Source organism: Cupressus sempervirens, chromosome 4 (assembly GCF_028749045.1).
Source record: "Cupressus sempervirens isolate cs-2001-9-10 chromosome 4, ASM2874904v1, whole genome shotgun sequence".
NCBI lineage: Eukaryota > Viridiplantae > Streptophyta > Pinopsida > Cupressales > Cupressaceae > Cupressus > Cupressus sempervirens.
In genome coordinates, this window is record NC_143121.1 from 440,575,913 (window position 1) to 440,593,519 (window position 17,607).

The 17,607-nt window shown below is 35.5% G+C and overlaps 1 pseudogene; it reads left to right on the forward strand.

Moving 5' to 3' along the window:
• LOC149561901 (glycerophosphodiester phosphodiesterase GDPD4 pseudogene) overlaps positions 1 to 16,854 on the forward strand; it is a 39,311-nt pseudogene extending 22,457 nt beyond the window's left edge.
• The last annotated feature ends 753 nt before the right edge of the window (positions 16,855 to 17,607 follow it).

Genomic DNA, 17,607 nt, shown 5'->3' on the forward strand with positions numbered 1-17,607 from the left:
CTACCACATGCTCTCTACTGCAAAAAGATCCTACACATTCTCCATGTTGTGGATTTCTCCAGTTGTTCTTGTGGATTTGCATAATCTACAAAAATGTGGAGCTACCATTATAATATGACTTGGGCATGGACGACTCCCTACCTCTTGAGATTCTTGCTCTACTATGTTGGGTGCTCTGTCCACTTCTTTTTTGCATAGACTATGGCTTCCTCACGTATGTAGCAGCATGGTCTTTAATTTTTTCCTTCACTTGGTGTGGGGTGTTTAGAAACTTCTACTGCCTACATGGAGCTTCCTTGCAACTATCGTGGAACTCAACATTCCTCTGTTCTTTATCTTGCGGGTCTGAAGTCCTCCTTTAGGCTGCAGATTCCTCTATTATTGTTGGTTGTTCCTTCTACATGGGGATTTAACTTGCCTTGTACATGGAGATCTATCCATGCTATGGTTGCATCCTTCTTTTGCATGGATATTCCTATCGATCGTGGGTTCCTTGTTGGATGTGGACTATTGTATGCTATGGAGTACACTGATGACATGGATCTTCCTTGTATGTTGTGGTTGACACCTTTGTCTTATGGCATGGAAGCTCAAGATTTTATCCTTGCATGGAGATCCCCTACTGCTCATGTACATGCTCATAGTCATATGGATGTAGATGTCTTTCTTAGGTGTCTCCACTTCTATGTTATGGTGGTCTCCTTCCACTGCATGTAGAAATATCCTTAGCTTGTGGGTTTTCCCCTTGTTGTGAGTCCCCTTTAACTCATTGGAGAATATATTCTTTGACTATGACCATCTAGGAAAGAGTTGGGGAAAAGCTCAAAAGAAAGCTTTCATATTTGGTTTACCTCCATCCAAAACAATGAAGAAGATTGTGATGCTTGTAATCAAAAAAATAATGTCCCTATTTCCACACACAAAGCTCAAGTGGAGAAAGCAACCGTTGAATGAAAGACTCATCATAAGAAGCATAAAACACATATTAAGAGAGGATACCATTGTTAAAATAAAGTTTTTAATGCCTTCATTAAGCCTTCTTATATTTGTTCAAGCCCCTTGTCTAGTTGTTCACCACGTGTCTTTGATCTTGAAAGACAATATATACACAACAAAAACTTATAATTATCAAAATCATTATCAATCCCCCATTCAAAAGTTTCAATTTACACATATTTTCATTAGTTTAATGGAATTAGTCGGCCCCAAAGTGGGTCTAGCTATTTTTTTTTTGTTTCCAAACAACTGATTCCAAACTGATCCATTGATCTGCTCAAACTAACTAAAATCAAATTTTATCATTGATTGATGATTAAAACTCATTTCACATCTTATCTGCAAATTATGATTCTCTACTAACAGGGCCTATTAGCTGGCTTTAAAAATTGACCCAAACAAATAATTGGGCCTTGTGATTTGATATACTGCTACTTTGTTCTACATTCTTGCACCTTGTTAGATCTCATCACATGATGACTACTCAGTCAAAAGATATTGACATTCAAAGTTGCCCAGTCAAAACTACCTATAGATAAGCATGTTGGAAAACTAGAAAATACATTTGGTTTGAGCTTCAAAAATTGGGTAAACAAATGCCTGAGGGTACAAAAATTGGAGGAATAGTTCATTGCCATGAGGAAAATGTAATTCTATGATTTGAGCTCAGGGAATATAAAAAGGATATTTTGGCAAGCATGTGAAGTGGGCTACTTGAAATTGCAGAACTAGAAGCATCAATAGAAAAGTGTTTTTTGCAAATGGAATGGCCCTGGGAAAGTGTGCAGATGGATTCGTCAAGGTTTACAAACTAGTACAGTTGTAGTATTTTTGGAGTAGAATGTGGGGGCACAAACCATTTGATTTAGGAAATCATAGATTCATAGTTATAACATCGTGAACAAGGGTACCGACCAATCTACATCTCTGATTACTAGTGAAACTTTATAAATTACAAACGAAATCACATTTAGAAACTAATCAAATAGACTCATCATAAGCTTAAATTAGGAACATAGAAAGTTTCTGACCCCTAGAATATGATGCAAACAAATTTTATTATTTGGATCAACCGGTCAAAAGTTATAACTTGTCAAATAGGGCCTTCCAGAATTGTGCACAATTTACAAATGTATGAAAATAGTAAATTACCAACTTTGAGGGGTTTGAAACCTAGACAAAAGGATTCAAAATGAGCTAAAATTAGGAATGTAGAAAGTTTCTAACACCTATAATATGATACAAAAGGAATTTTATTATTTGGGTCAACCAGTCAAAAGTTATAACTTGTCAAACAGGGCCTTCTAGAATTGTGCACAATTTGCAAATGTATGAAAACAATAAATTACCAACTTTGAGGTGTTTGAAACCAAGTCAAATGGATTTCAAATTAGCTAAAATTCAGAATATATATTCTTTGATATGCATATTAAACATCCCCAAGTCATGGGTCATGAAATATTTCTAAATAAAATATATTCAAAGGAAAACTAGGCTACTATACATTGTTTGACACTTGGGCAAAATTGTAGAATATGATACTAGCTCAAAACGAGACTTTGCAGTATGGTTCAGAATGTTAGTTTATCATTATAGAATGCATGGATAGGTAGAATTCAAGGTGCTAAAAACATAAAAAACCTCTTAGACCTTAATACAAAATTCAAGTACATAATCGTGAAAATGCACCTATAGGGCTCAAAGTGACTCAAAATTTGCAATGGACATTCAAAATGGGAATGCAATTTTGAGTGCCATCACATCATTTGGTCCATATTGTGATTTGATCTTGGCATCATTTTTCCCTCAAGAAAATTCTTACCTGGTATCAGAGCCATAGGAGCATCATTTCATAGCCATTGGAGACCATTCTTGCTTCACCTCTCGAAGGACCTAGATTTAAATCTAGAGTATCCATAGCTATTATGAGCATCTAGAGCCAAAGTAGACCTTACCAATTGAATCCAAAGTGTTGATTCGGTGAATTTTGACTATAATTTTTCCTACCCTAGGCCATAGTCAAAATTGAGGCAATTTTTTTTAGCAAACCGACACTTGAAGGCTTGATTTGCAGAATTGGTATGATCATTTTTAGATCTGTGTAATTTATTTTGAGATCTACATATTTGCAGCTTTGCAATTATTTTATTTTTTGGATTTTTGAATTTTGTTCAATTTTTTTAGCCTATTAGGCCTATAGAGAGCATATTTTTTGCAGGCAGCCTTGTGGTCAAATCCCGACGCTTGTGGAATATTCCTTTGAAATTTTAGTATATTGCATTCATTCATCACGACATATAATCTAACATATATCATAACTCACCAACAGCCTTGAGTTATTTCAAACTCTGTGGCTTCTTTGTTTTAAACACTGTAGACACCTAAATTTGTCCAAAATCCATTCCTAGCCAATTAAATAAATATTCATTATTTATTTAATTCCCCTACCTTAATTAAATAAATTTTACATTTATTTAATTATGTTTTCCTTTCCTTGATTTAAATAAACTAAGGTTTTATTTAAATCCTAGATTTCCCACTTGCATCCTAACCCATTCCTTTTAATTAAGTACTTCATTTACTTAATTAATTCCTTGCCTAAACCCCCTTGGAATTAAATATTGCATTTAATCCTATTTGAGCACATGGCTCCTACATTTAACCCTCACCTAACCTCAATATCCTACCTAACCCATCATGCTAAACCAACTCACTTCCTAATCATGTTTGCTTTGCATAATCATCCTAGCTAATCACCTCTTAATCCTAAGTGTGTGCTCACACATGTGTGAGGAATCCTCACACATGTGTGAGAGATGTTCATACTTTCCTCACCCCTCATATCTTGCATGTCTCTTGTACACTTTTCCTCTTCCATGAGAGTCAAGGTGTCTCACACATGTGTGAGAAGCCATGCCTTCTCACACCTCTTGTACACTTGTCCTCTTGCATGAGAATCAAGTTTTCTCACACATGTGTGAGAAGCCATGCTTCTCACACCTCATTGATCATGTCACCATCAAAGGTTGCTCACACATGTGTGAGCATATGGCCCCCTTTGAACGGTCAAAACCCTAATCCATGTGGAGTCTACTTTTCCTCCACCTCATTGACACCTCATCGATCCTAAGAGATCCTAGCCCTCCATCATGCATTCAATCTCAACCATCTATTGCATCCATTTTCCTATAGATGGAGAGCCCTCTCCTCATTTTCACAAGCACTATCTACCTCATTATTATGTTTCTGGATTTGTGAGCAACCACATCCCATGAGTGATGAAATCATATCCACTTGATGGTTTCATGAGGTTTGCATAGTGATATTTTGAATGCTTTTATGCTCTTTTTTGTTTCATGTTGCTTATTTACATGTCTTTTTTCATATTTTGAGGTTTTGCATGATAATGTAGGAATGTACATTAGTTGCTTAGTGTTATTTCCTTAGTTATATTTTTATGCAACACAAATATCATCTATCCTTTTGTCTAGTGCATGTGGGACTAAAGGCCCACACACCACCTACCAAATTTCCTCCATCGACTACCACTTCTGGCCCTCGCTAGCTTCCAACTTACGATGACGAACACCAACTACTTTCTGGTGCTTAGGCCCCTAGAAAACCTCTTGGAAACCATTATCCATCTATGGCATTGATTACTTTTCTATCAATGCTGATAGAGCTCCACATCCATCGAACTTCTGCCAAGCCCAGCCACGTCTATGCTAGATAAGCAACCGAGGACCACATTGTCGACCAAATACATCACCCTCCACATTAGTGTCATCCTACATGTCAACATGGCATGCATTCTACCATGTTAGCCCAATCAAGATCTGCATAAGCATTCCATACCATACAGATCTAAAACATTAGCTATACAGACTGCCATGTCATCAGGAAGGCCTTTTTTTACTGATGTCATCTTTTTCGCGAGCCTAAATTTGATGATCATCTAACCATCACTAGTAGGCCTTATTACACTATTGTGATAGCCATTTGGATGCCAATTTTAACATAGTATTTTTCTGAGTAGACCCCTCACCATATGTAGCTTTGATTTGATAGTCCAACTTCGGGAGGCCATATCTCAATCATTTCGTCTCCAAATTAGGTGCATTTTTTTTTTTTTTGGCTATAATTTCCTAAATTTCTTAGTGGTGCTATTATTTTCTAGTTTTGGTGCATGGATTTGTCAGAAATTTCAATTTTTGGCGATTGTACCTATCCAATCTTTCATTTTGTAACTTCAAATGCTCTACATGGGCTCCTCTAGATATATTTTTAAGTCCTATTTGTTTTGAAAATGTATAATTTTTGTCTACTTTCTAGATCTATAATTATATTATAGGCTTGTGTGGAAAAAAATAGCACTTTTAGAAATAGGTCATTTCTTGCATTGTAATGCTTTGATCAAATTTCAAAATTGTTGTACATATGAGCTACAGTGCTTCGTACTAGATTTTAACTCTAAAAGGAGGTTGTAAATAGAAAATTAGAAGATCACTTAGACATAAATTGACAAGTGGCTATTGTAAATGCACCAAGTATAAAGTGCCAAAATCATTCATTTGGGGGGGGGGGGGGTGTCTCTTGGTGTTGTATTCAACTTTTCTTGTTGTTATCTTTCTTTCCTTTCATTATGGGAAATCTTAAGATTTCAAAATTAACACCACATAACTATGCCACATGGTTAGTTAAAAAATGGTGTGAATTGATGAGTGAAGAAGTTTCTCAATATGTTCATGGTTCTTTTCCTAAACCAATAGGTGATAAATTATCTCAAAGTGATATTAATGCTTGGAAAATGGTAGATATGAAAGCCCTAAGGATTCTTAGGTTAAGGATTGAAGACAAGATCCTCTATCAAATCATGAAGTATAATACATCTGAGGAAACTTGGGATGCTCTTAAAAACCTATATGAAAAAGTGACTAAGGAGGATGTCTACAAGATTGAAGATGAGCTTATCTCCCTAAATCCTAAGAGCTTTGATTCTATTCAAGATTTTATCATTAAGGTGAATGAGTTGAGAAAAAATTTTACTAATTGTGGTAGTCCTATTAAAGATGACAGGTTGATTTATCTCATTCACAATAAGCTACCATTTGAATACTCCACATTTGTCTCTTCTTTCAACACCATAAAGGCTACTCTAGGGTCTTCTTATCAGAGACTCACTTTTGATGATTATGCTTGACTATTACAGGATGAACAAGCTAAGTTGATAATAATGGGGATTCTCAAGTCTTCAAAGCCTAAGGCATTGGTGGCTAATAATGAGGGTTCTAAAAATTCAATTGGTGAAAGTTAAAACAAAGGAAAGGGCAAAAAGAACAAGTGGAAAGAAAATAAACAAAGGGATATAGAAAATTCAACACCTAATTCAAATAAACAACAAGGCAATTCTTCTCCTAATATCAACAAAAAGGGGGATACTAATCAGGAAAAGAAGAAGTGTGCCTATTGCAAGAAAATTGGTCATGATGAACATTAGTGTTATCACAAGCAGATTGGTGAATTAAAGAACATCATGAAGAAACACAATGTTCCATTTCCTAATGCTTATAAGGAGAATGGGTCTTCATCAACAAGTTCTAAGAGCAAAGGCCAAGCTTTACTCACAAACACTATTAGTTAGGGAGAATGGATAATTGACTTACGTGCCACACATCATATGGATGTGTCAAAGAGAGATTTTTCTTCCATGACACATTCATAGGTACCTCACATCTTTGTAGGAGATGATACTAAAGTGGAAGTTGAAGGAAAAGGTGAAGTTGAGATGGAAAATGGAGCATTCATGGATGTTCTATATGTTCCTAATCTTACCTCCAACCTTCTTTCAGTATACCAAATCACTCACTATGGAGGTGGAAATAAGGTTGAATTTCTTCCAAATTTAGTTGTAGTGAAAAGCATCAAAGATGACTCTATGGTTGCAATAGGTAAAGCCAATCATGATTCAAGGCTAAATTTACACTTTCTCTTCCTTTGTGCCTAAATCAAATGCACAAGCCTTGTTAATGCATTCAAATACAAAAAGAAAAGTGTGGCATGAGAGATTTGTACATCTAAACTATAGATATCTTCAATAGCTTAGTAGCAAGAACATGGTTCATGGTCTACCTCAAGTATAGTTTTTAGATGGTGTTTGTTTAGGTTGCACACTTGGGAAGCATCCAAAAAAAATGGTTGACAAGAGGAAGTCTTGGAGAGCACAATGTGTTCTTGAATTGGTTCATAGTGATGTGATAGGCCCATTTCTAGTGCCATCATTTGGAAAGTCTGGCTATGCACTCACCTTCATTGATGACTACTCTCACTTTACTTGGGTATTCTTCATGGCTCATAAGAGTGAAGTTTTTTAAAGATTTCTTAGCTTCAAGGCTCAAGTAGAAAATAATTCATGAAAATCCATCAAAGTTATTTGAATGGATAATGGAGGAGAATATGTGAACTCAAGACTTATAGACTTTTGTACTCAAGAGGGAATTGATCTTCAACATTCAGTACCATAAATGCCAAAGGAAGAATAGAATCCTCAAGGAGATGACCACTTGCATGCTACTACATAAGTCTCTTGATCAAGTCTTTTGGGTGAAGCAATGAATTGTGCTAACTACATCTAAAATAGGAGTGCTCACAAAGATTTGGATGGGGTAACTCCTTTAGAAGCTTGGATTGGAAGGAAACCTTTTGTAAAGCGCTTCAAAGTATTTGGCTTTCTAGCATGGGGCATGAATACCTCCATAGAAATGCAAGGTATTGGAACCTCAAAGCAAACCATGCATCTTTGTTGGATATGAAGACTCTCATAAACTCTACAAGTTGATGGATCTAGAGACACGTGAAATTTTTTATGAGAGGAGTGTTCACTTTGAAGAAAGTTGTCCAAGCTTTACTTCTTCAACTCCTCCTTAATCCTTCATTTAAGAGAGTGACAGTAATGATAGTGACTTGGAATATATATGTCCATGACCCAAATAGAGGCATCAACCAACAGAGGTTGAGGATATCCCTTCTACATCTTCTTCCACTATACCTAAATGGGCACAATAGACATTGGATACAACATGACCATTGGCAGAGAATCCTTTAGATGCTAGGAGGAAAAGATCACAACACAACTCACTCCCTCATGCTTATATTATAGTTTCTTCCAATCCAAAATCATTCAAAGAAGCTTCAAGTATTCTAGAATGGGATAAAGCAATGGAGCAAGAATATAATTCTCTTATGAGAAATGATACATGGGACTTAGTCTCTCTTCCTAAGGGATTAAAATTGGTTTAGTGTAAGTGGATCTACCAGACCAAGTTTGCAATGGATGGAAGCATTGATAAACATAAGGCTAGACTTTTTGGAAAAGGTTTCTCTTAGGTGCTAGGCATTGATTACATTAAAACCATTGCACTAGTGGAAAAATGAACTCCTTTTATTTCACACTAGCTATAGTAGTAGCTCAAAGATGGGTTGTTCATCAGATGGATGTGAAAATTGCATTCTTGAATGATGATCTTCATGATGAGATTTATATGGAGCAACCATAGGGATTCATTTAGGATTCTACCTTGGTTTTCAAATTGAAAAGTTCTATCTATGGACTTAAACAAGCTCCAAGAGCTTGGTATGCCAAGATGGATTCTTTCCTTCTCTCAGCATGGTTCACCGGATGTCATTCCAATCTAAATATCTACATTCTTCAGAGGGATGATTCTCATTTGCTACTTGTGCTTTATGTTGATGACTGGATCATTATAGGGAGTACAACATCCATCATTGATAGTGTCAAGGCTACTTTGTAGGATAGATTTTCAATGACAAACTTGGGTCTACTTCATTATTTCCTTGGTATTGAGATACATCAGTCTTCATTAGGGATCACATTATCACAACCCAAGTATGCTCTTGATCTACTTGCTCATTTTTGCATGAGTGACTACAAACATACATCTATTCCATTCCTTTCAGTTGTTAAGCTAGAAGCAAAGTGTTCCACACCACTTGTTGATGCTACTTTGTATAGATAGTTGGTTGAAGTCTCATTTACTTGATACATACATGCCCTAACATATCATTTGTAGTTGGAAGGCAGCCAAATGCATCCTATACTATATCTAGGGTACACATACATATGGGATATGCTATGTAGCTAGTACTAGACTACAATTAGTGGGTTATACAGACTTAGATTATGTGAGGGATCTTGATTCTCACAAGTGCACTTTAGGATATATGTTTCATCTTGATTGCGACCCCATTTGTTGGCAGAGTAAGAAGCAAAACACTATTGCTCTTTCATCAACTAAGGTTGAGTATTGAAGAGCTATGAAAACGGTGACAAGAGCTATTTGGTTATAGAATATTCTGAAGGAGTTGATTTTGATCTACCTAGGCCCACTGTCATACATTGTGATAATCAAAGTGTAGTTGAAATCTCAAAAGATCCAGTCCAACATCAGTGGAAAAAACACATTGAGGTTCATATGCACTACATTAAAAAGTTGATTCATGAGTAGGTCATTGCATTGTAGTATTATCCTATAGAGTAGCAAATAGCCAACATCTTCACCAAGCCCTTCACTAAGGTCAAGTATTGTAATTTATGAGATCTCTTAGGGGTGCAAGATTTTTCACCAAGGGAGTCACATGACTCTTCTCTTATTTATTGTACTTATCTCTCTTTTTGGGGGAGGGTTTTTTCCCATGAGGTTTCCCTCTTTCTCCATTTTTAGAGAGATTGCATTTCATTGCATTGTATGTACAACATTGCATTTGTACTTGGTTACCTAACATGGCCTAGTAGCCAGGACCTATTATTCATTTTCATCATAGCTTTTGTGAGCTTAAGTGCATTCCTCTGAGTTGAAGTTTTTTGGGGGGGGGGGGGGGGGGTGCTAGTGTGAATAATTATTATTTACACTTTACTTAAGTTTACTTAGGTTAATGCATTATTTTATTATTTATTAGTTAGACACATCGGAGTATGCATACTCATATGAGTTGTCATGCTAACAACACAAGAGTTAGCAACTCTAATTAAGCACTTGGTGTCTACAACATAGGAGTTTGCATAATCAATTGAGTTGTCATGTAGACAACATAGTTGTTCACACACTAATTAAGCACATGGTGTCTACAACATAATTTTACATGACACACCTATGTAAGTTTATCCTCTCATCATTGCACTAACTTCTGTGCTTAATGGGGGATAATCTACTCTTGATGGACATGTGCTTAGTTGTGAGGCTTATCATTTTGCTAACTCCTAGTCATTCTAGAAAACATCAATTAATTCTCATATTGTTATTATGATCATGCATCATTTGGTCCATATTGTGTTTTCTTCTTCAGCTTCTTGATCTTAGCATCATTTTTCCCTAAGGAAAATTCTTAACTCATGAAAAATTCCTAAAATAGAAAAACTCAATATCTTCATGGATACTCTTTTACCTAATTTTGGGTATAGAATACAACTTCAAGGTCCATACACCTTTGAAGATATCATTAAAAAGTTATTTAAATAGAGGAGTTCATGGTAAAAAATAGTGAAATAACCCTTCAAAAAGACATCAATCTAGGGTCTAGCTCTAGTAAAGATAAATCCAAGTATGTAAAAACAAGAATCGATAGGTAGTACACAATGGAGTGGTAGACAATATCACTCCCAAACCCTCTAATATGACTTTCAATCTCATAGACAATATCAACACATCTAAAACTACTGACAAATCTACTCCAAATAACAAGACATTTGAGAACAAAACAAAGAACTCATCTTGGGTTACATGACCCATACATGGATACACACCTCTTGGTGAACCTCTCAATGTGGTCTATGGAACATTGCTTCAAATCAGATTATTACTCCACTGGATAATTCTCATCCTTATGATCCACAACCATGACCCACATGGTGGAATGAGAATGCATATTCTGAATACCATTAGAACAAGGGTCACAAAACAAATAATTGCATCAATCTATGTGATAAAGTTTAGGACCAAAATTATGATGGTCAAATAGTTGTGGGTGAACATAACAAGAATGTAGACCACAAAGCTTTTAAGGAACCATTCCCCCATTATGAAAATGGAGAAATCTCTAAACAAAAAACCAATAACAAGGTCAACTATACATACACCAATGATGATAATGTGATCAACATGGTTGAACCTTTGGACTTTGAACATTGTGATGTTATCATAATTAAAGGAAGACATGAAGATATGAAACCTAAGACTCCATTTTTCTTAAGAGGTGCTACATTTCTTAAATTTGATCAAGAACAATCACAATCTTGTGCCAATTGTTGTTGTGCATTCTCATGCCAAGATAGTACTTAAAGCTCCTATGCCTTCTGCTCTTCAGGTAGATCAGCATAAGGAAAAAACTATTGTTGGTCCATCCAAGAAAAATATGAAAATTGCAATATCCTCCACAATTACCAACTATAATATCCTCGACCAATCACAATGAATGAATTCTTACATAAAAATCTTTGAATTACTTAAAATCTCCCCTGCTCATAGGAAGAATCTTGACAAAGCCCTCAATAAAGAAAATGCACCTCAAGATATTGATCTTGATAGGTTTCAATTTATGGTGGGTCACTTGACCTCACCTAATTATTTTTCCTTTTCTGAAGAGGATGATAATTCATTGAGTCATTATCATAATCAATTGTAGCACATTGAAGTTACAATACATCAAAAATATGTTTTTTGTGTGCTCATAGACAATGGACCTGGTCTAAATATTTATTCTTTTACTTTTCTCAAACAATTGGGTTATTCTGAAGAGTCTATTGATCCTCATCAAAAAATAACCATCAAGGCATTTGATGAAGTCAAACATAAATCCCTAGGTCTTGTTGTGTTGCCTCTTTGAGTTGGTCCAATTGGAAGAGATGTTACTTGTCAAGTTCTAGACATTCCATTAGCATGTAATATCTTGTTAGGGAGACCATGGATACATGAAATGCAAGAAATTCCTTCAATTTACCATCAATGTGTCAAGTTTCCATTTCAAGGATTTGGAGTTACTATACTTGCTAATACTAGTTATACCTGTAACAAGCTAAAATCTACTAAAAGCTTTGTACCTACTAATAGAGAATCTTCTAATCATCATGTCAATAAGATAAAAAAATGGAGAAGTTACTCAAGTTAACAAAAACTAGATTGGTTGAATATCACATTGAACCTATTCTATCTTTAACATCTCTTCTTGAATCTCCCCATCATTATGGGAGACCATCTAAAGCAAATAGACCTTTTGGGCTATCACCTCAGACTAAATTCAACGATGCCTTTGTCAAAGCTACTATACCTCTAGAAGAGGAAGATGAAAATAGAGTTGTCACTACATTTTTATATAAAGAAGAAATTCTAGTTGATCTCACAGATTAGTCTCGTGAGATCACTCCCAAAAAGTATGGCCCAAGTCTTACACTAATGAGACACTTTGGTTATAAAGGCAATAGTCTAATCAGATATCACAAAAAGAGCTTGATTGATCCCATCAAAGCAATATCTAGATGGCCTTGGGATACAATAGGATTAGGATTCAAGAATGTTCCCTTTCATCTAGGGATCAATAAATTCATACCAAAAACTTAAAGTTCATCTAAACATGAGTCACAAACTCAGATAAATAATCAAGCAAACAACTATGATGATGAGGATACTTTTTCTTATCCAATTCCTTTAGATCTTGCTAAGTTCTTTGCAGAACTAGATGACTTCATTCCATGTGTTAATGATGTTGATGTTGATAGTGATTCTTTTGGAAAAACCACCAGTACTCCCCATATTCAATAGGAACAAGGTGATTCTAGTCATGAGTTGTTGAATGACTTTGTAAAAATCAAAATGATAATGAAAGTGGTGAATGGGTCCCCATAATTGTTGGGGAATTCTCCAATCTAACTCCATGTAGCATATAAATTTGATTCTCTCTTAGAGGAAAAATTAGACAAGGATGTAGATTAGATTCATACATATGATAATAAACTTTAAATAGGAAAAAAATCTAGGGTTTGGTTAGATGAGTCTCATCCTACTAGTGTCAACAAGTCTTCAATTAACATTGTTAGAACTCAAAGGCATTCAAATACACCTTTGGATGAAATCACTTTAGGTCTTGAACTACTTGTCCAAGCATTTGATGACTATACTATGAATGTCATCGATCTTGCCACATCTCTCTCACTCACTTACCTCAAGTTAATAGACTAGAATTCTAATACTACACCTAGTGAAGTCCCTATATTCTATAATGACTATGCTCTTTCCTTCTGTTTACACATTGTTGGACTAGTAACATCCTCCACTAGTGAACATAGTATCAATATAACTGAAGTTGATATCAAATATCTTAATCACACAATTAAAAGAAAAAGAACTAGACATTTTGATGGTGAAAACCACATTGTGGCAATATCGGAACCCAAAATTGTAAAAAAAAAAGATGTATCCAAAGGTGAAAACCTCTCTAAGCCACCTAAAGATGAGATATTTGATGCACTTCCAAGTTATTCTTAGGAGAGATTGTCAATGTTGATAGAGCCAACACAACCACCTAGCTTGGGAATCGCAGAACATCCTCATATAATACACCTTGCACAGTCTTTATCTATAGAAGAAAAAGACAATTTTTTGTTGCCTTCCTTTAAGAAAAAATATTAATTTTGCATGAAATTACTAAGATATGCCATGCTTAGATCCTGACCTCATAATGCATCATTTATATATTGCACCAGGAGTAAAACTTGTCAAAAAAAAGCTTAGGAAGATGCATCCTTATGTGGTACTGCTTGTTAAAGCTAAACTAGAAAAACTTTTAAAAGCTAGTTTCATCTATGCTATTGATTATGCTGAATGGATCTCAAATATTGTTCTAGCCTCCAAACATGATAAGTCTATCTGAGTTTGTATAGATTATTGAGTTCTAAACATAGCATATCCAAAGGATGACTTTCCACTACCCAATATTGATATGATAGTGGATATGACAATGGGATATGAAATGCACTCACTAATGGACAATTTTTCTAGTTACAATCAAATTAAAATTACACTCAAAGATTAGGAGAAAATTACTTACACTTGTGCATGGGGTACCTTCTTCTAGAATGTGATGCCATTTGGTCTAAAAAATTTGGTGCCACATATCAAAGGGCAGTTACAATAATCTTCCATAACATGATGCATAAAATGATGGAGGACTATGTGGATGACACCTTGGTCAAAAGTACACAGAGCAACACTCATCTTCAAGATTTGGGTCCAATGCTAGATCATAGGGAAAAATTTAGTCTCAGGTTAAATCCTAAGAAATGTGCATTTGGGGCCACATCAGGGAAGTTACTTGGGTATATCGTATCTACAAAAGGAATTGAGGTGGACCCAAGAAATGTTCAAGCATTAATGGAAATACCTCCAACTCATAACATTTGTCAAATGAGGGGATTACAAGGATGACTTCAATCCATTTGTAGATTGATCTCATAGTTGGCAGATAGGTCACAACCTTTTACTAAGATTTTGTATAAAGGTGTAAAATATGATTGGAATAAATATTGTGATCAGAGTTTAACATAGATATAACAATATCTTTCCAATCCATCGATCTTGATGCCTCCTATTTATGGGAAGCATCTCATTTTGTATATCTCTGCAATAGAGTCATCTCCTTGTATCTTGCTATCTGTAGGTGCACTTCCAGTCTCCCATTTTTAAGCTTCCAAATCAGTCGCTCAAGTAAATCTTTTGTTAGTACATTTTGTTAATGATGGTGTTGTAGGATTCATCTTGTAAGAAGATAGAATTTGAAAGAAGCACTAAAACTGAATCTTAATTCTCAAAGTTTAGAAGGTTTAGAATTACAAACTTTTTCGAAGTTCAAATGAAGATTCACCAAGATCCTGTTTAAGGTAATAATTTGACAATCTAAGATCCCAAACAAAAAATCAATTCTAAAGCTCACAACACAAATATTGCCACATATGGGTTGGATGGATGTCTTGATTATAATAGTGCTATGGATAATGTTTCAAAGATGATCATGACACAAATAATGCATTCCATTCAAACCATCACAGTAGATTGAGAAGTGCCACTGATAGGAGAAGAATTATCAATAAAAATTTTACAACATTATTATGGATCCCTACAAGTATCGATCATCAAGTGCTTTCAGTATGCCCTTCATTAGGACAAATCAAGGGTTTCCAATGTGGAATAACACCTCCTCCCTTACCATTGGAAATAGAGGCCCTATTTTGCTAGAGGGCTATGATTTGATTGAAAATTTTGCAACATTTACAAGAGAAAGAAACTTTGACATTGTGGGAAACAATATCCCTATTTTTTTTACCCTAGATGCACTCCAATTCATTGCTTCTGGTAATTATCTAGAGTGGAGGTTTTACATTTAGACTATGAACCTGCTGATGATCCTTAGAAGTTGATGCCTGGTGAAATAGATCCTAATCCAGAATCCAAACCTACAAGGCCTGATCCAGTTGATATGGATGAAGATGAAAAAGTGATGTTATGTGAAGCCTGGGCTCACTTAGCCAACACTCGAGGTTAAAAAAAAGAGCAATATCAGTTGCTACCGCGAATGTTCGCTAGTATGAAAAATTGGAAATCAGAAAATAGTGCAAGAGTGGGCCTTGTGTTTTTGCAACAAAACTACAAGGTACTGGAAGTAATAGCTCTTTAGCAGTTTTAGTTGCATATGGTAACTTAGTAAAGCCAAGTTTTAAGAGGTTGGAGGTCTCAAAGAAAGGCATGGACATCATTTTGAGTGCCTCTGATAGTGGAATGTTATTGACTATGCCACATGATAAGGTCAGCAAAATGGAGTCATTGCTTTAGGTCCTACCAATGTAGAAGATGCTATTTTTCCAATACCAAGAGTCGAGATATTGAGAAGGGCAAGTGATATTGAGGCAATACCAAATGATATTTGTGATGATCTGATGAAAATAGATAGACCAGTAGATGGGGATGCAAGAGTTTTGGAGGATGATAATGAACCAACAATGGAAGAAAAACTCATCTGAAATTCTTGGCAGAACTAGAGGGTTGCGGTGAAATAAAGGTGGGGATCGAGCACGAGACCTCTGGGGAACAAATCAATCATGGCTTGGTCAATTTTATCTTTGAGATACAAAGAAAAAAATGTGGCTGGTTACAGAATCCTCCTCTCATGTGTTCCCATGGAGGCGATTCAAGCAGGGCACTAGCAAATACGATAGCTGCATATTGTTTAGCTATTTAGTCTCAAGTTAACTGTATGGAAATTGATGCATCTCGTTCTCGCGATGGTGTGTTGATGGCACTACATGACAGGGACTTGTAGAATATGTCTGGCGACATCACTGTAAAGGTGGGAAATTTAAATTCGAGTCAGATTAAATGATTGGATGTAGGCTTCAAATTTTCAAAAGAATTCCAGCATCAAGAAGTGCCTACTCTTGATGATGCCTTAAAGTTTGTGTCAGATGCAGTCAAGCAAGTCATTGTAGATGCAAAAGTTGGCCCCCCTCATTTTGAAGAAGGTCTAGCAGTAGACTTACTTTCAATGGTCAACAAGATTCAATGCAAAAGTTGCATTATTTGGGCCAAGACAGACAGTTTAGTGAGAGAATTGAAAAAGTTGTCGCATGATGTTGTGGTGGGATATATTGTAATGAAAGATCCTATAACTGGAATTCAAAGCAATTTACTTCGCATGAAAAGAGAAGAGGTCATTGGAGTTTATCATGTTTTAGTGAGTGAGAATCTTATTGCAAAGGCACACAGAGAGTTAAGAAAGATTCACCCACTCTCTAATACTTAAGGCTTCCTTCAACTTGTGGCAAAAGAAAGAGGAATTTTTAGTGATCAGATACATAATGAATAGCACATATAGTCACTTAAAAGGAGATCTAGTTGAATATGAAAGGTCAGAAAAGATGTAAAGGAGGAACCTACTGAATGCAAAATAGACACTTGTTTATGAATGCAGAATATCAATTATTAATCCATGGTTCGATTACACTAACCAAAGTGTAAATTGATGTAAAGTTTCAAATTCAAAAAGAATTACAAAGGCATTATATAGAAGGCCATCAGCCAGCAAGCAGATTAGATGAAAATGATTAATCAACTCCTTAAAAGAAAGAGTTATCTTGGCAACTGAAAAGTCACTGCCAAGCAGAGGGAAAGTGTTAAATATGTAATTTGATGACATTGAAAAGGGGTCTTCTTCTTGACTGCAGACAGTTAGAGAGCTGGAATAGAAGAGAGGGCATTTTAGTTTAGATATTTTATTGCATTGCATATAGGTTTTGCTTTTTTTCTGCGTACAGTCGGAGAGCTGGAGTAGAGGGGAGAGCATTCAATTTTTTGCATTTTCATTCATGCATTAGAGATGGATATTTTGGTTCTTTGTAATAGATTTGGCTGTAGATTGTAAGCAAATGTAATCCAAGTATTATGTTTGTTGTGTTCAAAACAAGAAAGGTTTTGTTATGAATCAGAGCATTTAGGCATCACATTTTTTTGATTACTTCCAATCGGAGTATTGTTATAATCGATCTTAAGCACTTTC